At 38.9% G+C, this 23,980-nt stretch overlaps 1 protein-coding gene and 1 non-coding gene across 4 annotated transcripts in view; both read right to left on the reverse strand.

Moving 5' to 3' along the window:
* Positions 1-23,980, reverse strand: part of MAML3 (mastermind like transcriptional coactivator 3) — a 556,838-nt gene that overhangs the window by 303,702 nt on the left and 229,156 nt on the right. The gene's annotated exons all lie outside the window — the stretch shown is intronic.
* MIR7315 (microRNA mir-7315) lies at positions 23,237-23,297 on the reverse strand. The gene has a single exon (NR_127528.1). It is a non-coding gene; the product is annotated as a microRNA mir-7315 (primary transcript).

The following is a 23,980-nucleotide window of genomic DNA, read 5'->3' on the forward strand; positions in this document are numbered from 1 at the left end:
TTTCATTTAAATCTCATAACAGCCAGGAGATGTGATTGGACAACTTTTACCTCCTCCATTTTGTAGGTGAGAATATGGTCATATTTTGAAGAAAACAACCAGGAAATCAGAGTAAGAGCAAAAGATAAATATTCCTTCAGGAATCACTGAGTGAACCCACAGTGTGAACTCTAAAACAGAGTGCCAATTAACTCATGGATGGGAGAATTACCGATCTTCTTTGGAGAAAAATGTTTCTACACTGTGGAATTCCTCACACCAATGAAATCACAGGTTGGGTTCCTTCCTCCATTTCCACAACAAGGATTTAAAAAAGAAAAAAGAAGCTTCCTTATCTATATTAAACCTTCTGGTTTTTGCTTATACACTCATAAACATACACATGTGTGTGCCTTTCTACACAGAGATACGTGTACATGTACATTATATATACACATGCATACAAAGAGAGACACACCTATATTAAATGCACATATATGTATATACATTATAAATAAATATATGTACACATATATACACATATGCATATATAAGCACATATAAGAATTCCTTGACATTTCTCTAGTAAACAAGTTTAGGCTTTAAAAAAAGGAAGATGTAACGGTTCTGTGAATAATATGAATTTTAGAGTGTATGGAATCCTTCAGCTTTCTCTCATGCATCTCCAGTCGACTCCTGGGAACAGACCTTAGATTTTATTGCTTCGAGGCCATAGAGGGATTGAGAAACAACCCATCAATCATAATCTGGTGCAGCTATCACCTTTGAAATATTTTTTATGGTAACTATACTGGCAATATCTACAGAGATATGTACAGTGGTCATATCTAGCTAGGCAAAAATGCATTTCACCTTGCCTGATTTCTATGGAAAAAAATGGAACTGCCTTGCCTGAGAATATTCCAAAGTGAGATCAATTTCAAACACGCCTCATTCATTACAATGTGGCTTAAAATAAGCCCTCTTTTAATTGGGCTATTTCATGTCAGAGACAAGTCCAGGTAATCTATCAGGTGAGTTTCCTGCAAGATTATTTAGGATTTGCTACTCAGAATGCATTACTTCCCCTTATAGATTCAATCCATCCATTCCTCCAATGAATCAAGATCAGGAGAATTTGAATTCTGACACCACATGGAGCTTAATTTATTTTCTTATACAAAAATAACTGCTTCAGAAGTCTCACTAGTAGCTAGAAAGCTAAACTATTTGTTTTTGAAAGGAAAATATATGAAAAAGAGAGGCACAGAATGAAAGACTTGGCAAAAACAAAAATCCCCCTATTCCTCAGAAAGATGCAAAGAGAGAGAAAAGAGAACAACAGCTAACCTATGCAAATAGGACAAAAACAAGGAGAAGGGGGAGAAGGGAGAGGACAGAAGAGAGGAGAGGATAGAAGAGGAGAGGAGAGGAAGGGACAGAAGAGGAGAAGGCAGGACAGGACAGGACAGGACAGGAAAAGGGGGAGGGGGCTGACATTCTAGGCTCCATCCTCTTCACAAAGAATCAGAGAGAGTAATATTCAGGTCCTCTGTACAAAGCAAAGTAAGTATTTACTCCTGACAGAGAAGATGGATTTTTTTTTTGTAGAGGAAAAAAAATGAAGCAGTTGATACTCTGTGAAGGTATGAAAAGAGGACAAAAACCCAAGTCTGTAGTTTTTAATACCTAAGCAAGATTCTCTGACTCCCACATGATCATTCTAATACTGATCAACAGTTTTGACCAGGATAGTTTAGATCTGAGAATAGAAGACAACTAAATTTAGTTTAATGCCATTGCAGAGATATTTCTTAATCACTTGCTATGAGTATGATGTGATCCCAGGTTCTAGGGATAAAAATGAATGACAAAACAGTCTCTTTCCTTCAGGAACTTATATTCTACCGGGGGTTGCAGTGTGTGCATAAATAAGCAAACACAAAACACAAACAAAATTATATAAAATTATTTCAAGGAGAAAAGTTAATAACCCAGGGCAGAGAGAGAAAGTCAGAAAAACCCTCATGGAGGAGGTGGTGCCTAGGCTGTTCCCTAAAGAGAACTCATGATTTCACAAGGTCAGAAATGAGGAGGGTCAACCTACTTCCAGAGATAAGAGTCCACTTGGATAAAAGTATAGAGATTGGAGATGAAAAATCATGTGTGGGAAATATGGTTGGGGCATGGAGACATGGGATAGGGAAAGAATAAAAAGGAATCCAAGACATATTCAAGAAGATGCAAGAATGAGATAGGTGGAAGGAATCCAAGATTGTCAATCTAAGGATCAGAGAAATCTGGGTGAAAAAATCCAAATATGGATACATATAGTTTTACAATCTGAGAAAATTTTGCTTATTTGGTAAGGATCCTTAAGTCTAGGAAGTTAAATCTACTGCTTAAACAGTAGGACTTTGTCTCCCAGGAACATCATGCAAACAATTATATACACATGGCAGACTAAACCAGTTATTCTGAAATGAGTCAACTGTGTTTTCTTCTGGCTTTCTCCATGGTTTCTCTACCTAAACTGTTATGATCATTTCGCTATCTGGATTCTAAACTTATGAATCACTGAGTAGTTGTTAGTTGTTTTCTGTTGTTGTTATCATTTCATGTCATTTGCTAATCAATAGCCAAGAAATGTTCCCCCAACCTTAAGCTAGATGGTAGCCATCTAGCTTAGTAATTGTGACACAGTTGCAAATGGTGATCATTTGCATATCCGTGACTGACACAGAAAATCATTAATTAGGCATTCTGAGTGTAAGTATATATGTATAAATTAGCATCTATTCACCATTTAAACTGTAATAGATTTTTCATATCTGAATATTAACCATGTAGGAAAATTACTAAGTTTCCTGAGCAAATGCAGCAAACAATACCCATGGCAGCCCCCAAAAAAAAAAAAGAAGAAGAAGAAGAAGAGAATAGAGTTTTAGATTTAGAACTGAATCTAGTGGAAGGAGGTACTTGACAAAGGATCACAGGATTTAGTCCTAAAAGAAATCTTGGAGATCTTTAAAAATCATTTTTAAAAAAGAGGAAACTAGGGTTCATGGAAGAGAAATGACTCATCTAAGGTTGTTCATTTCAAGAAAACATATTTGTTATTGCAAAAATAAGCCAGCCCCTGCCCTGAGGTTTACATTCTGTTGGAGGAAGGGGAGGTGTCAGAAAAGGTCCACGCATCAGTAAGAACAAGGTAATTTGAGAAAGAAGACATCACTAACAAATGAGAAGATGGAAAGGCTTTATGAAGGAAGTGACAACCTAAACCTTGAAAGACAGCAAAGATTTATTTTCTTTATATGTTTGAATTGACGTCTTTCATTTTTATACCACTTATATTTCCAGGTATATTTCTCTCCCCCCAGAGAATCATCCCTTATAAAAAACTGTTTTAAAACAAGAGATGAAAAAGAGTTCAACAAAACTTTCCAAAACACTGGATAAATCTGACATCTGTAGTGTTTAATAGCCATATTCCGTTACCTCTGCTTTCTCATATTTCTTTGATGGAGCCAAGCCCCATTATTAGAATTACAGTTTTCACTTGCAATTGCTTTGCTGTTGTTTCCACCAATACTATTGTGGTCATTATATGTATTCTTTTCTTGATCTACTTATTTTGATTTGCATCAGTTCATATAAATCTCCCCATGTTTCTCCATATCCATCAGAGTAATTTTTTTCTTATAACAAAGTAATATTTTATTTCAGTAATGTACTACAACTTGTCCATCCATTCTTCAATTGATGGGCATCTACTTTCCCCCCAGTTCTTTGCTACCATAACAATATTGCTATAGTTATTTTGGTTATCTAGAATGTATCTTTTTTTTAAAAAGAATTTCTTTGAAGCATATACCCCAAAGTGTAGTCTCTGGGACAAAAAGTAAAGACATTTTAATCATTTTCTTCTGATAATTCCAAATTGCTTTCCAGATTATTTGGACTAGTATTCATAGCTCTATTAATAATGCGTAAGTGTGCCTGTCTTTCTAAAACCCTTCCAAAACAGACTATTCCCATCTTTTTCCTGTTTGCCAATTTGTTGGGTAGAAGAGAAGAATTAAATGAGAAGAGAAATACTCCAGTTATAGGACATGAGATAAAACAGTTCACAGCACAACCAGTAAATAGCAGGGTTGGGATTCAAACCCAGGTCCCCTGAACCCAAACACAATGCTCTGTATACTGCATCATGCCGGTATAACTTCAGTATTCAACATCTCTGGCTATGAATCAACACATTTCTCACCACCCCAACTGCTGGGAACCAAAGCTCATCTCTTTGCCTTTGGAATGCTGATGCCCCTCACCAACTTGGGTAGTCTCACCATTTGCCCTCTCTTCCTGAATTTGGTCTCTTCTAGAGGAACTCTTACCAGCAAATCCAGAACAAGGCAATTATTTCCAACCCCAGTCCCAAGGGACTCCCTTGAATCGTCCTTGATGTGGATCTTGGTTTGTTTATTTCTCTTTTTAATAGAAAATATATCTTGAGTACCTGCAGATAAGGTTAAGTGACTTGTCTGGGGTCACACAGCTAGTAAGTGTCTGAGGCCAGTTTTGAACTCAGGAAGAGGAGTCTATGCACTGTGCCATCTCGCTGCCCTGACTACGGGTTAAATTAGAGGGACAGGATCTCATGCAAACTAATTATGGGCTGACCCTTCCTAACATGACCTGGATATTCATTATGCTGTCCCACATCCCTCTCCCCATTCCCAAGAACACAGTAATCTCTTCCAGGGGAGAGGGGGCTTCCTTTTTGTCTCTGTATCTCCAGCCTCTGGTATCGTACAATCTAAATATTAGGAGCTTAAGAAAAACATGGTGGATTGGATTAAAATATCAAAGAACTTATATTTGAGTAATTTTCCAGAAGAGGTGTTTGATTTACATTGAAGCATCAATACGCTCTCTCTTGATTTCCCTGGTGACTAACTACACACATTTGTAAGATGGTTATCCAGGATGAGGAGCACAATTTGTGGCTATGTAACAGCTTTTCTCTGTCCAAAGATAACTGGCCCGTGTGGGGGCTGAACCAGTGACCCTAGTCTCATTAGCACCATGCTGTTGCCACTGGAGATAACCCACCACATAGGAGAATATCTTTGACAGCACTTCTAGCCAATAGAACTCTACGGATGTTAGAAATAGCATTTATTTAAAAAATGCGGAAAATAAATTAATACTCCCAATGAGGCAATCCAGAACGAGAAAATAAAATAGGGCAAATGGTGGGGGGTAGGAGGGAAAGGAAAAACAATAATAGAATGTAAAATGGTCATCCATACATTTAGGTCATGTAAATAAAAATCTAATTCTGATTAGGGGCAACGTGGTGGCAGAGAAGGGTCACTTTTTGATATAAAAAGATTTTAGCTAAACTGTTAACTCTACTGTTTACTCCCTGTCTGACCTTGGACAAGTGACTTAACCTCCCCAATAATGGTTTTCTTCATCTGTAAAATGGAGGGGCTGGACTAGATGGTCTCTGAATTCCCTTCCACTCCAGCTTGAAATCTCTATATTAGAATTCTAATGTGGTATAGTAGAGTAGATACAGGTTATTTATGAAATCAAAGCAGCCCATTTTTACACCCCACCTCTGACACTTGGAAGGTATGTAACCCTAAGTCCCCCCAATAGTTTCTCTTAGCCTTGGTTTTCTCATCTGCAAAATTGCTCACTGGGTTGTTAGGGGATTGCAAACTTTAAAATGCTGTGAGTGGAAAGGCAGACCTGGAAACAGGAGGTCCTGGAGGTTCAAATCTGGTCTCAGACACTTCCTAGCTCTATGACTTAACACCCAAACCCCCTCCCCTCCCCTCCCCTTCCCTCCCCTCCCCTCCCCTCCCCTCCCCTCCCCTTCCCTCCCCTTCCCTTCCCTTCCCTTCCCTTCCCTTCCCTTCCCTTCCCTTCCCTTCCCTTCCCCCAATACACAGTATTGATTCTAAGATAGAAGGTAAGAGTTTAAAAAAAAAAGAAAAAATACTATACTAAAGGCAGCATTATTCATTTTTAAAATACCTACTATGTGCTAGGCACTCTATTATGTCTTGGTTTTACAAAGGCAAATGAATTCAAGGAATTTATATCCTAAACTAATATAATATGACATAAACATATAATGCTTGAAATAATAATTATATTATGTTAATATATTATTATCTTCATATTAACAATCCAAATTGGAAAAAGACAACTAAAAGCTGCTTCTGGGGAAATTCCCCACGTCCCAGGAATCTATTGGGTCAGAAAAAAACAAATCAGCTTGCCTGGAGAACACATACATTTACAAAATCGCTCAACTCACCATGCTTTATGATTAATCTCTAATTCAACTTTGTACTTATAACCCCAACATCTGGCCTGGCGCCCTGCACAGAGCAGGCACTTAATATATAATTGTTGAGAGATTGATTGACAGACCCTGTCTGCCACCCCACTCCTCTTTATACTCTGGGGCTCCCTCCTAAGTGTTTTAGAAGCTTCAATAAATAACTCCCCTTGAATAAGTGTTGACAGATCCACCCTTCTCCCAACTCCAATTTTGTAGTAAGCTCTTCTCCACCCTTGGGCCAAGATAAGAGTCACATTTTACAACTTCATCTCTCCAAGTGTCATTGCCATGAACTTCCAAAGCACTGGCTATTGAGAGCTGATTAAGATTCTCCACTGACAGATTGGAAGCTTCCCAATGGGCAGAGGCTGTTGCAATATTGGCTTTGTGTGTCTAACACCTAGCATTGTCTGTGATTAATAATTGCTTGGTGATTGATCGATTGACTCATTCCTGATATGTGGAATACGTTAGAATCCAAGAGTCTTATGTATGCCATTCTACCTGCAATGGGGCTAGCATATCCTATTGGTGTCCACTGTTGCAAAGACATTTCTGGCTTCTAGATTAAGATGGTTCATTTATCCATTCATTCAAGGGCTCTTAACTGGGGGTTCATGATCTATTTTATTTATTTATTTGTATATTTATTATTTATTTTAAAATTTTTCTTTATTTTATTCCAGTAACAAATCTACATATGCTTTCCAATTATATATTAATATGTATATATATATATATATATACACTTATATATATAAATAAACATGATTCATGTTGTCTCCCTCCCCTCTTCTCTCCCCTTTCCCGGAGTTGACATGTAATTCCACTGGGTTTTATATGTATTACCATGATCTATTTTAAAATATTTTGATATCTGATTTCAATATAAAATTGGTTTCCTTTAAAATTCTATATCTTTATTTGATATGTTTTAAATATTATCCTGAGAAGAGTATAGAGGCTTAACCAGATTGCCAATGCCAAAGGAGCCCATGATACCCAAAAAAAAAAAGGTTAAAAATTCATTTCTTCACACAATGGCAGAAACCCGGATGCTGTATTTTGGAACTTCCCTGACCAAAATCTAAGAGTAGTACAGAAAAAGTGGATGACCCAAGTCTGACCTTCAAAAATACATACCAATTTAGATTGCGGAACAAAAATTATAGCACCGCAAAGGATGCGTGTTTAAAAATAGGACAAGTTTTATTTGGGGCCTCACTAGAGCTTCACAGAATTAGTAGAGGGGATAAAGAAACATTTAAAACTCAATAGCAAAAAAAAAATTTGTATCGAAACAAAATCCCAAGATCTTGTTAACTTTTCTTTTTACCTTCTTTTCTTCCTAGCATCCGAACTATTTATTAACTGGAACATCACCAACAAAGGGCTTTTTCTAGTCACTCTGTAACATTCTCAAAAGGCACTGAAGAAGTTGGACACCAAAAAGAAATCAAGGATTAGAGAATTATGGGCCAGCAACAGGTCTTCTCAGTTCAAAGAAATCCCTCAATGGCTCCTTAGTTTGGTTTAAAAAAAAAACAACAAACTCTTACCATATCTCTTGGAATTCATATTAAGCATTGTTTACAGGACAGAAGAGTGAGAAGTAAGAGCTGAGCAACTGGAGTTAAATGACTTGTCCAGGGTCACATAGTTAGAAAGCAACTTAGACCATATTTGAACCCAGGTCCTCTCAAATCCAGGTCTGGCCCTCTATCCACTGAGCCACCTAGCTGCCCCTATGAGCTCATGAGTTTTAATACTGCTCCAGAAACTGGGTCTGTTCTAACATATATCCAGAAATCCTATACAATCTAGGACACTAGAAATTCCTTAGAGTACACCTGAATTCTGATAGTAAAACCAATAACAAAAATGGTGGCCAGTGGTATTCGACTGATAGAACTGGATTTCATCTAAGGACTATATCTAACAAAGCATCTCATCGCATTCTTGAGGTCAACATAGAGAGAGGTGGACTACATAATTGTACAGTTGTGGGGATTCCCAAATGGTGGAATTTCTATATCCAAGGACTCTTGTTAATGGACATATGGCAATCTGGAATCAGTGTCTAATGACAGGCTATTGGGCTCTTGCCTTAGCCTTGCCCTGGTCAACAATTTTGTACTCTTCCTCTCTCCTCTCTCCTCTCTCTCTGTCTCTCTGTCTCTCTGTCTCTCTGTCTCTCTCTCTCTCTCTCTCTGTCTCTCTTTCTCTCTCTCTGTCTCTGTCTTTCTCTCCCTGTCTCTCTCCCTCTGTCTCTCTCTCTGTCTCTCTCTGTCTCTCTCTCTCTGTCTCTCTCTTTCTCTCTCCCTCTGTCTCTCTGTCTCTGTCTTTCTCTCTCTTTCTCTCTCTCTCTCTTCTTTCTCTCTCTGTCTCTCTGTCTCTGTCTTTCTCTCTCTGTCTCTCTCTGTCTCTCTCTCTGTGTCTCTCTCTCTTTCTGTCTCTGTCTCTCTCTCTCTATTTCTCTCTCTTCTTTCTCTCTGTCTCTCTCTTTCTCTCTCTCTTCTTTCTCTCTCTGTCTCTGTCTTTCTCTCTGTCTCTCTCTCTCTTTCTCTCTGTCTCTCTGTGTCTCTCTCTCTTTCTGTCTCTGTCTCTCTCTTTCTCTCTGTTTCTCTCTCTCTTCTTTCTCTCTGTCTCTCTCTGTCTCTGTCTCTGTCTCTCTCTCTCTCTCTCTCTCTCTCTCTCTCTCTCACACACACACACACACACACACACACACACACACACACACACACACAATATCTGAAGCCATATTTGAACCCTTCTAATTCCAGGTCTGACATTCTATTCTCTGTACAACTCTGACTCTACTTCTTTCTTCAAAACAGCAGGAGTAGAAAAATAGAGTTAGCATAACACCACATGAGAAGATATATAAAAGTAAATCAGGAAAGTGTGTCAGGTCTGATGAAGGGATCCTTTGCATGCCTTCCCAAAGCCCACCACTAATAATGGTCACTGACATAACTAAATAATTTACTTTATCTTTTCCTTTTATTTTTTAATATTAAGTTTATTTATTTATTTAAGAAAAATTTTCCATGGTTACATGATTCATGTTCTTCCCCTCCCCTCCTCCCACCTCCCTCCTGTAGCCAACATGCAATTCCACTGGGTTTTACATGTGTCATTGATCAAGACCTATTTCCATATTATTAAGATGAAGAACTGAGGCTAAGAAAGATTAAATGATTCAGTGAGGTTCAAGGCAGCAGTTTGGTACCCAGGAAAGAATCCTGGGACCTTGGGGTCAAAGAGCTTGGGTTTGAATTTCTAGCTCTTCAAGTTATAATCCACTAACCTTGGACAAGTTATGGGGTCTCCGTTTATTTAGGTATAAAATAAGGGTCCCGGAGAAAATAACTTTTAGATTTCCTTTGATCTCTAGGTCTCTGTAATTTGTAATTACCCATGGTCACACAGTTAGGAAGTGGAGGAGGAAGAATTTGAACCTAGCCTTTTACTAAATCCAATGCGCATCTCATTATACCACTTCCAAAGTGGCAGCCAAAAACACTAATTCCATCTTGGGTTCCTAGTAATAGAAAAGTTACCCAAACTAAGTATGTGATAGTACTGTTTTAGTCTGCCCTGGTCAGGCAGAACCTATATAGCACTGTACTCAATTCTAAGAGGTATATGTTAAGAGGGACAAATATCCAGAAAATGATGATCATGGTGCTGAGAAGTGTTGAAAATGTGTCAAGACAGACTTTGCTTTTCTGGAATATTTTTTTCTTTTTTCCTAACAGGGAAGGAGTGAGAAGGAAAGAAAATAGATTTTGTTCATTAAAAAAAAAAAAACATGGACATGGAGGCAGGTTGCTACAGAGGGGGAATGTTGCAAATATGTTGAGATGAGGTCACTTTATTATTAGTTTTACTTAATTATTTTACTTTCTTACAAGAGACCTTTCAGGAAGTAGGAGTAATCTATAAATATAATAGTAAAACAAAATGCATCAGTAAAATTTAGTAAAAACAAGTTTTTTAAAGAATCTTTTGAAGGGTCCTGGAAAAAAGAAGACCTATGGGGAAACACGGTCCTTTGGCTTAAATTGCTTAAAATAGTTTTGGGTGGAAAAGGAATAGTGCCCATTATACTCAGCCCCAGAAAGCAGAATGAATGACAATGGATGGGAATTTAGAGGGAGTGATATTTTGACTCAGGATGACAGATGTGACCTTAATAATTTTAGCTATCCAATAATAGAATGAACTGCCTCATGAGGCAGTGATTTCTCTATCAACGGTTGAGTATGAATTTGAGCCTGAGACTATTCGTTGGTGATATGACCAAGGACAATCTTGTTTTAGATCATGGTTGGACTGGATGACCTCTAAGGTAAGATGCTATGGTTTTAGGATCTTCTTGATATGGCTCTCTTCCTACAGAAGCAAACAGGGTCCTCCTCCACTAAGGAAATGGGAGTTAACCCAAGTTCTATTCTTGCTTTTGTCACAGACAATGTGAGTCTGCGATGTCAATTCTCCATCTGAAAATAGGGCAAAGACCTGCCATTTACAATCTTCAGAAGATTTGTTCTATGTTTATAAAAAAAAAATGTTGGATTCCTGTGAGGCAAGATTACTAAGCACAGCACAAGGAATTCTACTATTACATAAAAAGGGGTTATTTTAGCCTGAACGACATCTGCTTACATAGAGTCCAAGAGTACCCAGTGTACACTAGGACCACACTAGCTCCTTAAATTATGTCCTAAAGGTTTTAACCCTTTATTCTCCAGAACTTATGCCTGGGGTTCATTGCCTCATTGGTCACTTCCTCACTTGACCCACTATTTTAAGCAGGCTGTAGTCAGGTTTTATGTTAACCCCTATTCCTCATACCTCTTCTCAAGGACAGTAATACTGCATTCTGGACCTGAAATCATAGTATTGAGGTTTTTTCCTTTTTTTCCATCTCTTGAGCATTTGCCCTAAGGCCTCACTATATCACCATTACTCATGTACAAACCCTTCCAGGGAATTATGATCAAATCAACTCTGCTGTTACTCCTAGAAGGAATAGATCAATCTGCTCTTTTTTGGTCCAACTCATCAACTTTCTAACATTCTAGATCAAAGCTTTTTCTTCCTGGCCACCTCCCCTTCTACATGTAATGTCTTCCCTTATTAAAATGTAGGTTCCCTAAGGATGGGGTTGGTTTTAGTTATTCATGTGGAACTTTGTTCGATGTTTTGCATGAAGTGAGTGCTTAATAAATACTTTTTAATTTATACAAGCATGGAGTAGAACCCACCAATGGAGGAAGTAATGGTGAGTCCTTGGGCAAATCCATTTGAAGGATCCCAGATGTCATTTTAAGCATCTACTTGGCCTCTCTCTCTCCCTTTTGGTCAGGTCTTAGACTCCCAAAGCTGAAGTCTCAGGCCAGAAGGATGTCATACTTCGTGCTTTATAATTCTAGATTTCTATAAGTCAGAAATTTGGGAAGGGATTATTTAAGAGGACTTTGGCATATTGATCACCTTTTCTTCAACCTTAATTTATAAGTTTTAAGAGCTAGCTACTATTTTCCTTATTCTACTGTTTTATTTTTATTTTTTTTAAGGTCAACGTAGATTGATGTGGAAGGAAGCACCCTGGATTTAGAATCAGATAATCTGAGTTTAAATCTCAGCTCTCTTTTTTACTAACTATGTAACCTTAGACAAATCATCAAAGGTCCCTGGGCCTCAATTTCTTCATTTGCTAAGTGAAAAGGTTGATCTCTAAGTACTGAATGATCTCTAAAGTCTATTCTTGATCTAAGCCCTTTGGCTTCAACAAGGACAAAAGTCTATAAAGGGTAAAGATAAATAGATTATTGATCAAGACTGTAATCATGGATACCAAAAGGTCATAGAGTGAAAACTTTTTTCTCTTTTAGCTTTCTAAGCAGTCACAATTAGATCATAACTTGGATCATAATGGAGAATATTAACAAAATAACATTACTCCAAAGACTTCAAAATAGTAAGAAACCTTCTCCCATAAATATAAAAATATTCATGATAATACTTTTTGTGATAGTAAAAAATCTAAAGAGAAAGCAAATCCTTAATGATTAGACAATAACTAAGCAACTGGTGGCATATGAATATACAAAGAAACATTATTGCACACAAGAATTGACAAATATAGAGAATTTAAAGAAATATGGGAAGATCTGAATGAATGAATGGATATGGAGCAAAGAAAGTAGATCCTGGAGAACAATATACTTAATGAGCACAATAACGGAAACAAAAACATCATCAAAAAGCAACCAAAATTGAATTAAGTGAACCGACCTAATCTTGTTGCCAAAGTACAAGCTGATGAAACATACTTTCTTCCTTTCAAAAGAGAGGGAAGGAGAAAAGAGATGTGAAATGTTGCATTTACTGGGTTTTGCTTCTTTGGCTTAACTATTTTTCTTGTTACAAAGAGAATTTCATGTAGAGGTGGGCTAGATGCCTGCATATGTCAAAAATAACTGTGATCTTAGAAAAACAATAAAACATTACAGAAGGAAAATAATAAGAGAAAAATATTTGTAAGCCCTCCTCAACAAGTGCTCTCTTGGGCTACCAAAATGGAGTTCATCAGAAGTGTTTCAGCTCGAGTTAGAACACAACTAGTTACACAACTTGAACTTAATTGAAATATTTGGTGCCTGCTGCTATGTTCAAACAAATTCACCAGATCTTGATTATGTGCTGGCAATTAAGGCCATTAAGTGAGTAGATAGACAGCAGGTTATGTCATTGCTAGTTGACAAAGCCAGCCTTCCTTTTCCCCCCTTTTATGTGACAGCACTGTAATTAGCCGTAATCAAATACTATTTGTGTTAGGCGCAGTAAGTTTGCTTCCTTAGCTAAGAAACTCTGTCTGCCAATCCAGAAGTAGAAAGAAGCAAAAAGAGCTTGAGTGGCGCTGTGTGCAATAGGAGAATCCCACTGGATGAGTTACTTGGTTTGTAAAGCTTCAAAAAAATTCCAAATGGCTCTGGGAAGATGGGCTCCACTAGCATCTACACTGACATTACTTTGCCAAGGAAGTTATCTGTTAGTCAGTCATTGAATATTTTAAGCACCTACTATGTGCCAGGCACTGTGCTAACTGCTGAGGATAAAAAAAAAGCAAAAGATAGTCCCGGCCCTTGAGGCACTCACATTTTAATAGGATTAGATAGCATAGAAGAAGAGACTAAAGAGAGGACAAAGAGGTCCATTTTTTCTCCATTTTCTTATATACTTAAGAACTGGGTCATTTATAGTATAACGTAGTGGCTAGGGAGTCAGATTTGGAGTGTGGAAGATATGAGTTCAAATGGCACCTCAGACATTCATTGGCTTTGTGACCTGGACAAATTAATTAACCTGAGTCTCAGTTATATAATTGATAAAATTGGAAATAATACCAGTAGTGACTTCAAGTTAAGTTCAAATGAGATAAAGTATGTAAAACACTTCTCAACTTTAAGGTCTTATATAAAAATCTATTGTTGTTACAGACTATTATAATTTTCTTCCCTTCCTTGCTTCCTTCCTTGCTTCCTTCCTTGCTTCCTTCCTTGCTTCCTTCCTTGCTTCCTTCCTTCCTTCCTTCCTTCCTTCCTTCCTTGCTTCCTTCCTTCCTTCCCTCCTTCCTTCCTTCCTTCCTTCCTTCCCTCCCTCCTTCCTTCCCTCCTTCCCTCCTTCCCTCCTTCCCTCCTTCCCTCCTTCCCTCCTTCCTTCCTTCCTTCCTTCCTTCCTTCCTTCCTTCCTTCCTTCCTTCCTTCCTTCCTTCCTTCCTTCCTTCCTTCCTTCCTTCCTTCCTCTTCTTCATTCATTTCTTGTTTGCTAATCTACTTAGGCTAAAAGTACAAAAGCCACTCACAGATCTTCTCCCACTACTGATTGGCCTCGGAACTTTAACCTCTGACCCAGACCTATATGCCTCTCCTTAGGCAGTCTGCTGATTCTCCTTTCCCAGGGGACTAGTACCAGGTTGTACTGCACTGCACTTTGTACAGACACCCTATTGGCTTTAGCCTATTGAGGTTCAGGACTCCCAATCTCAAGCAGTACATCAACCCCAATCTCAGTTGGCTGCCATTACAATATTCAAAGTGCTTCTTGCTACATGAAGTTTCCTCCCCCCCCCCCCCCCCCACTGGGTCCTCATAACAACCTGGTGAGAAGGCAGGGCAGGTATTGTTATTCCCATTTTACCTATGAGTACATTGAAATTCAAAGAAGTTAAATGAACCAGCACATTTGTCTCCTGACTAGTGCCATTTTCACTGCATCATTCTGGCTGTATAGTGTAAAGAGCCTGATTTATTCCACTTAGTTCATTTGCTCTAAGAAAAATATCATATTAACATGAAAGCAACACCTAACAGAGGTTAAGCCTCCTACTTCTGTCTCCTTCATTCAGCGAGCTCCGATTAAGCTCATACTCCGTACCTGGCACCGAATCACAGAATTTGAGAGTTGGAAGCAACCTCAGTAGCCACCTGATGAAAAGGAATCCACTGTGGAACATACCTGAATGACAAGGGGTCATAGCCTGACTGTGGAGCTCTCCAAGGAGGGGGAACTCACTACCTCTCAAGGCAGTGCATTCCGCTTCTCTCCTGTTAGGAGGTTTCTCCTGATCTCAGACCTAAGTGGGACTCTCCACAACTTCCACACACGATTCCTGGTCTTGCTGTGAACCTCCCAGTCCAAAAGCACCTTCACGGTTAGCCCTTTAGGGAACCTGAGGACAGCCGAACTCCCCTACATGCCACCTCCGAGTCTTCTCCAGACTAAATATGTCCAGATCCTCAGTTAACATGAGCTTGAGGCATTTCAACCTGCTTTGACATCCTCTGGACCCTCTTCCAGCTTGACATTGTCTTCCTTAAAGAGTGCTGCCAAGCCCCAAACACAATCTCCCAAACAAAATGAGGCTGAGCAAGGCGTTCGGGATACAAAGAAAAATATGAATCAGTCCCTGCTCTCACGTAGCTTTTTATCCTGCTGGAATCGATCCAATATACATTTATATGTACATTCATACACACACATATCCTATGTACTAGCATCATTTTATATATCGCTCTGAATATAGCCAATCACCTACTTGTGCCAACTGCTTCTTCTGAACATATCTTCTCTATTAGACTGGAAGCCCCTTGAAGCTTAAGAATGTATTTTATCCTTTTCTATTTTCCCCTGCAATTTCTAGCATTGTTCTTGTTTCCTAGGAAGCTCTCAATAGATGTTTGCTAAAAAATGAAGTTCATTTGGAATTCTGGGATATGGAAGGGAGCAAAGAGGAAAGACTTAAAAATAAGCAATTCCTTTTCCTGGTATTTTTCTGGCTCTGGTCATTGACAGCTGTTGGAGAGAAGAAAATAGAACTAATAGGTTCAAAAATTCAGTCAATTTCAAATGGATTCCACTTTTTTTTCTTATCACCTTAAATTGAGATGTTTATATCTTTTAAACTATATATAAAAGCTCATACAGGGGATAGGAAAAATCCTTAATCGTTCTGGCTGACACTGTAACCACAAATGTCCTTAAAACAGAGAATATTCGTTTCCATATCAAAAGAGAGGCAGGGTCTCAAATCACCTAGGACTTGATCAGAAAGAATATTTTGTTGGTGGCTTCAGCTGTTCTGTGTACTGCTGTATATAGTCTCATTTTTCTCCCAAATAAGTAGTTTATTGTATAAAGCCCATAAGGGACTTTGCTTTGGGAAGTATGTCCTATTTTCAAAACTTACAACTAGAGTCTAAATCCTGATTAGGATTTGCTGGTTAACATGAAATTTTGAAAACAGAGAAATTATATTGTTAGAGATATACCACATATGAGATACTAAGAAATGATGTCTATCATAGCACTGCTTTAATAGGGAAAATGTTGCAAATTTCTGTGTTTTCAAGTCTGAATACTATCTAGAACTCTGTGATTAATATAAATATATTTTTAAATGATTTAATTTAAATGTTTTTTCTTTTAAACTTTTGAGTTTCAAATTCTCTCCTTCCCTCCCACTGCTCCTCATCCACTGAATAGACAAACAACATGATATCAATAATATACGTGAAATCATCAAACCTATTTCTGTATTAGCCATATCACAAAATAAAAAGAGAGAGAATTATTCTTCAATTTGCAATCATATCTCTCTCTGGAGGTAGACAGCAATTTTCATCATGGAGCCTTTGGAATTGTCTTGGATCACTGTATTGATCAGAGTAGGCAAGTTACTGTGATATCCTGGTTCTTCTCACTACACTTTGTATCAGTTCATATAGATCTTGCAATGTTTTCTTCTGAAGCCACCCCCCTCGTCATTTGTACCATTCAATCTCTTTCTTCCCCCTTCTCCCAGTGTATCCCTTTTTCTCATCCCTACATTCTTTTTTTTAGAGATTATCCTAACATAATTGATTTACATCTGTGTCCTTCCTCTATGAAGATTCCTTTTAACTACCAGAATAATGATAAAGTTCTTAGTAATTATACATATCATCTTCCCAGATGGGAATGTAAACAGTTAAACTCCATTGAATCCCTGATGACTTCTTTTTCATGTTTACCTTTTTATGTCTCTCTTGAATCTTCCATTTGAATGTTAGATTTTCTATTTAGCTCTAGTTTTTTCATCAGGAAATCTTTAGAAGTCCTCTATTTCATTAACATCTATTTTTTTCTCCTGAAGGATTATATTCAGTTTTGCTGGGCAAGTTATTCTTGATTGTAATCCTAGTTCCTTTGCCCTCCAGAATATCATACGCCAAGTCGTCCAGTACTCTAATGTGGACGGTGCTAAAATTTTTGTGATTCTGACTCTGGTTCCATCATACCTGAATTGTTTCTTGAGCTCTGGAATTTGACTATAATATTTCTAGGAGTTTTCATTTTTGCATCTTTCTCAGGAGGTGATCAGTGTATTCTTTCCCTTATTATTTTACCCTCTGGATCCAAGATATAAGGGCAGTTCTCCTTGATACTACCACCGGAGAGATTCATTTATACTTAGATTATACCCCCTTCATAACAAAATTTGATAAGCAAACATACAGAGAAAGAGACTGAAGGAGTCATAACTGAGAAAGAAAATTATTTTGTTAAAATATATATTATATACATGAACGTGTCTATATCCTTTTAGTAAACTATAAGTGGTTCACAGATTATGTTTTATGTAAGACATTCTTTATTTTGTTTCACTATTAAGTTTAGGATATCAATTAGAAAATTATATTTAAGGAGAGAAAAGACAGATTTTTTCCATCATCAAGGCTTTGGCATTTCCACAAATAATAACTAACTCCATTGTTTTTTGCTCTCATATTTAAAGTCTAAGTGATTTTCCTATGCGTATGATACTGAAAAATTCATACATTTAACATTCTACAAAAGGCTACAAGGTATGATGCAAAATGAGCATATGTGCAATACAGCATAAATATCTTTAAATTCTCTACCTTATTCCCACCAAACCTACTTCATTCTATAAAAAAGATGAATTTTTCTGGGTTTTCAATTTTTCATCTGATTGAATTGAGCCCAAGGATTAAGTTGATAGTGGCAACACACGGCAATACAAAAAACCTTGTAAGATTATACCTCTGGTTAGAACAATTCTAAGAGTAATAGGCACATAGTAGGCACTTAATAAATGTTTACTGACTTATTTGATTTATTTATCCGTTGTTTGAGCTACTTGGTATCTCATATCTCAGATACTTACCCTATTTTATCAGTTACAATGACTATTTTACTCCATCCTTCATTAAGTTTATAGCAAAAAAGATATTTTGTGTTCTCTCTGAAATCCTCAGATTATAACACCATTTTAAGAAATTAATATGTTCATTGATTCAGTAGTGGAAAAGACTTTACAAATCACCTAGTCCAACTTCTTTATTTATATATGAGAAAACTCTCATAGGATCATATATTTAAAGCTGAAAAGTCTCTGAGAAATCATTGAGTTGAATCCTCTCATTTTACAGATAAAAATACCGAGGCCCAATCTCTTGTCCAGGTTCTTACAGCTGGTAAGGATCTGGGTAAAATTCCAACTCAGTTCTTCCTGATTCCAAGCCCTGCACTCTTTCCACTATACCAGGTGGCCTCATAAATTATAGATTTAAAATAATTTTCTGGATTTCATAAACTGGAAATAATTTGTGAAACAAGAATTTGAACCCAAGATTTCTGTCTCTAAAAACAAATCCTTTAATTGTAATGGCTAAAAAGTAAGAAGGTACTCTTGCTACATAGTCACACAGAAGATAGAATTAAGACAGGATTCATTTTAATCTATATCAAAAGTAAAATGACCTCTTTTGAGGTAATCTTTGAGAGAGACAGAATATACTACCTCTTTTGAATTCCAAGAAAATAGCACAGTAGGCTTTTAAAGTTTTGTTTTTTTTAAAACATCTCATGGAAATTGTGGGGGAAAGGCACATAGTTAATTCAACCCAATTATTACAGTTTCTCTACAGGAAAAAAAAAATCCACATAAGTTTGTGCTGATGCCCAGTGATCTTATTTGCACCATCTCAAACTGACAGAAGCTGAGAATTCCTTGTGTTTTGGCCCTTATTTGCCCCCCAGTCCCTCTCCCTTCTTTAGAATTATCTGATTACCTACAACCCTTATATCTTTGATTACTTCTCTCCCCCTTAACTCAACAATTTGCCAACAGAATGAAACCCAGGGAGATGCAAAAGCACTGTTATTCCTGGGTTTCCTACGAAAGCCACTGGAAGAATTTCTCGTTTCATCATGCTTGTTCTTCTTGGGCTCCTCCATTTTCCATCAGAAGAACAGAAGTTCAGGAATGCCTCCTATTTTTACAGACCAGAAAGAGCCTCCTGTTGTTTCTAAATGACAGCCCCATGGCCTGTGTAATTACAACACAGCCTCATAAACTAAGCTGCTGGGACAGACTTTCAATGACACCAGCATGTCGAAAGGTCAAAATTCCTCTGAAATGAACTTCGAAGTAGTAGTGCAACACGACTTGCTGTTCATTCTTTCCTCGTTATGGCTCTCTCTTTCTCTAACATCCTCATCCTCTAACAGCTAACCTCACACTGTCCAGTGAAAACAGGAACTTGTCACCAAGAGGCCAAAATTTCCTTCAGTAACTGGTACTGTATCATAGGCAGCACAGGACAGTTAAAAGAACTTTGCACTGGGTAAAGAATCAGAACCAGGTCCAAATATAGCCTCTCGTGTGACTTTTGACAAATCACTTATATTTTCTGGACCTCAGTTTCCTCATCTGGTAAAATGAGGCAGTCAAACTAAAAGGGCTTCTTCTTGTCTTTTTTATAGCTACATTTTACTATTCAAGCTAGCAATTAAAAAAAAACAACTCTTACCTTCTGTTTTAGAATCAATACTTTATATTGATTCTAAGGCAGAAAAGCAAGAAGAAGTAAGCAATGGGGGTTAAGTGACTTGCCCAGGGTCATACTAGCTAGGAAGTATCTGAGGCCAAATTTGAACCCAGGACCTCCCATCTCTACACCTGGCTCTCAATCCAAGATGCCCCCTGAATTGTAAATTTTGACAATTTTGAACTTTGAAATAATGAGTAAAATTTTAATATAACAAAATTTTAGGGGTAGTTAGAAGATCTGGGTTCAGATTTGGCCTCACATTTCCTAGCTGTGTGTCCTTGGGTAAATCACTTCACCCTGATGATATAACCCTTGCTGCTTTTCTGTGTAAAAATTGATACTAAGACAGAAGGGGAGGGAGGGAGAGAGAGACAGAGATAGAGACGCAGAAAGAGAGACAGAAGAGGGAGAGACCGAGAGACAGAAAGAGAGAAGATGATAGATGATTTCTAGATGATAAAAATGATTCTCTTTCCCCATCCTGGTCATTCACAGCCTGATCCCAGTACTGATCCGTATGGGACCTTTGATCTGCTCCACTGCTGACTTGAACCATCATTAGGCAACTTGGTGGCCCCTTGTGGAGTGAAGGGGCAGGTTACTACCCTGCTGTCAGGCTTACAGGGTTCTACTCACTCAATAAATACATTTATTCAGCAGCTACTATGTGCCAGGCACTATGCTAAATTCTAGAGATACAAGAAGCAAAGGATAATTCCCTGCCCTCACGGAGCTTACAATCAAATAGGGGTGACAACACATAATTATATATAAATATATATATATATAGTTATCTGCAGGATAAATTAGAAAAAAAGTATCAGAGGGAAGGCATTAAAATTAAGGTATTAAGACTCTAGGGGCAGCTAGGTAGCAGAGTGGATAGAGAGCCATACCTGGGTTCAAATCTGGCTTCAGATTCATCCTAGTTGTGTCACCCTGGATAAGTCATCTAACCTTGATTGCCTGGCCCTTCCCCTTCTGTCTTAGAGTTGTCACTAAGCCAGAAGGTCATTTTTTTTAAAGATGTTAAGACTCTAGTCTAGCCCTCAGATGCTCAGCTCTCTGGAGCTCAAGCAAGCCACCAGCCTCAGCTTCTTCCAACACGCCCACCATAGAAACGATTCTTTCGAGAAATAATTCTCTGCATATACTTCCTACCACAGCCTTAGTTCTGCGCTTTCTCTCTCTGCGGTGGCTTAAGCTTCACTGGCAGATTTCTACCTCCAAACCCATCTGCTTATTTATGACTGTTCGCTGTCTAGAGGATGGCGATAGAAAAGCAGGCTGCATGCAGCTCCGAAGGGTGGAGATGAGAGGGAGATGTATGAAAAAGGTCTGCCCAATAATGTGATTAACTTGAAGGATGCCATTTGGGTTACGCCTGCATTCATGCATTTTTTTTTCATCAGTGGAAGCCAAAACCTAGCAAACAAAAAGCCATCCCAGCACAAACATGAGGGGAGAACAGGAGATACCATGAAAAATTCCTGTTGGAGAGAGAGCTAAAAAAAATACTCCTTCAAATCAAAAGTCTCCCTTTGGTTGAACTTTTGTGATTCAGTTTGATCCAGTCCTTTTGGTTGTAAAACACGCGGAACACCATGCAGCCTACCCCCCACTATCCTGCAGATGTTAGGGAGTGGGGACCTGCAAGGATTTTTCATGTTATAAAATGGGAGAAGTCAGCTTATCAAAGGTAAAACAGGAAGAATATGTCCCTGCTTCTGCCTTTCATGAGATGCATTTAAATTCACTAGGTTCATCTCTAGTTTGACAGGATTATTAATGAGATGAGCTCAGCGCTCACGTGAATGGATTTGTCAGCCCCAGGAAAGCGCCTTCCTAACTATTTGGGAGAGCCTAGGCTTTAGAGAATGCCCCTTGTTTGTGTGCATGCACAATGGCCGAGGCCAAACTGTGAATAATGTTCACATTAGAGAGCTAATCTTCCTACAAACCAAGGGAGGCTGGCTGCTGGCCCATTTGGGGGCACGGGAATTTGGAATATCGCTATCACGTTAGAACTAACCTTCTCCTCTTCACCAGATTTCACATTCTCTGGGGCTCAGAGACAAAGAAATCTCGGTGAATCCTTAGTGCAGAAGTGACTTTCGAGCATCGAGGCCATATTCTCCTCTGCCTGAGAGTTGGAATTAAGCTGCACCATAGAAGCACCCGCAGAGATAAAGACTTCCCAGCACTGGGGCACGGTGAATAGCTAAAACAGAAACCTCCCCACTTCCAACCAACCAAGCAGGGTAAAAATGAGCCTTAAGCTAGTCAGGCTGGACCAGAAGCCGTTAGAACATGAGTCAGAACTCCCCAGTTTCAAGAACAAAAGGAGAAAAAGGTACAAACAAAAGACAAATCTGGCTTAGAGATCTAACTTTGTTTTCAAGCTTGGGAATAAATTGAACTATTTAACAGAATTCCAGTTACAAGGCGACATTATCATTTAGTCTAGAAAAGATGGCACAGACAATTGGGGTCCATGGGGGGCCACTCTCTGGGAATTCTTGGTTGGCAAGTAAGGAGAAGAAAATGGAAGGTGAGACAGAAGCAGGTGTTAAATGGAGCTAGTCACCCTTACATCATTTCACAGCTCTTTGCCTGAACTTCACCCCTCTGTCTAGTCATTTGGCCCTGGCTTTTTTGAAGTCTTTTGGGAAGGCCATAAGGGAAAGGAAGTTGAGAAGGGTCAAACTGGCCTAAAACAAATAACCCCACAGCATTTCCCTCCTGCTCCTTTTAAAAATAATGGACAAGAAAACACCAGGTTGACTTTCTTTTTAAGGAAACGAATGACAACACCGTAAGCCTCTCGCTCCCCTTCGTAGGGCAGTTTTCCAAAAGAGATAGCCACCATGACGTAGAAAACAGTGCTTGTCTTTGCCAGGCCAGAAGAGATCTTGTGGGCATCCGAAAGCCAAAGCTTTTAGCAAAACACAGATGCAAGCAAATTGCAAAAACACAGTGTCTGCAAGACTGTGTCTTGATTAGTCATGCCCACTCATTTAGGTTCTCCTTCTTAATGGCACCTGGGTAAAACAAAGGAGGGTCTCCACTCCCTCACAACAGGAGCCCCAGGCCACCCTCGAACAACCACTGGCAGAACCACTTCCATTTAGAGTAGGCTTCCGTGGCACAGTGGCTGGAGTGCCTCCTCGCCTGGAATCAGAAAAACCTCCTTTTCCTGAGTTCAAATCCAGCTCCAGATTCTTACCAGCTGTGAGATCGTGGACCAATCACTAAATCCAGTTGGCCTCAGTTTCCTCATCTATACAATGAGCTGGAGAAGGAAATGGAAAACCACGGCTACAAAAACCCCCAAATGGAGTCAGGAAGAGTCAGACACAACTGATCACCACCAACAAATTAGGTGTTACAAAGAACTCTGGGGTACATGGTGGGGCAAATTCTCAGACTCCTTGCTCAAAAGGGGAAACTGAGTCTCAGGGCTCTGGCATTACTTGTCATCCATTGGGTTAGAAGATCTGGGTTGGAAGTGTTGGGATTCCAACCTAGATCTTCTAACCCACATTATTCCACACCTCCCACTTTCTACTTGTCTTCTGACTCTTTTCTTTATCTCCCCTCCTTAGCACACACACAAACACACAAGCACAGCTCTGTTTTTGCACACTGGAGACAAGTGCTCTATAAGCTTAAGAATCTTGGGGGGGGGATATTAAGAGCTTATCCTGGCAGAAAACCCAAATTCTATCCACGGAGTCTGTATTGTATTTTGGGAAATGTTGCTGATTCACTCTGTGCCCTTCACTTATCCAGCTGTTTTCTCTCTGTGCACCTCAGTTTCCCCTGGGCAAAAAATGACTCCAAATACTCCTTGGGAGGGATTCGGAGGAAAGGAGCTATTTCTGTGCACTCTTTCACTCCTTGAGGTGTAAACCGATAGACGCTGCTTCCTTGGGTAGCAGGTAAAACTGCCTTCCCCTCTCAGAGCATCTTCCGAGAGGAGCTGCTCTCTTCACATGCCTTTGTTGTCTAATGCCGTGCCAGGCTGTGGGGCACGGAGGGAGCCGGTGGGCTGACATCTATTTCTTTCTCCCCTCTCTGGTGACATCTGCCAGAGGATGGAGAGGGGCTGCATGTCTGCTGCCCCCTCCCCCTCTCCCAGGGCATCCCCCACGCTAGCCAAGGCCCCCAAAGCGTGCCCAGAGTCATTCTGAACAATGCCTGGAGCAGACAATAAACAAGAAAG

Source organism: Monodelphis domestica, chromosome 6 (genome assembly GCF_027887165.1).
Source record: "Monodelphis domestica isolate mMonDom1 chromosome 6, mMonDom1.pri, whole genome shotgun sequence".
NCBI classification, from domain to species: domain Eukaryota; kingdom Metazoa; phylum Chordata; class Mammalia; order Didelphimorphia; family Didelphidae; genus Monodelphis; species Monodelphis domestica.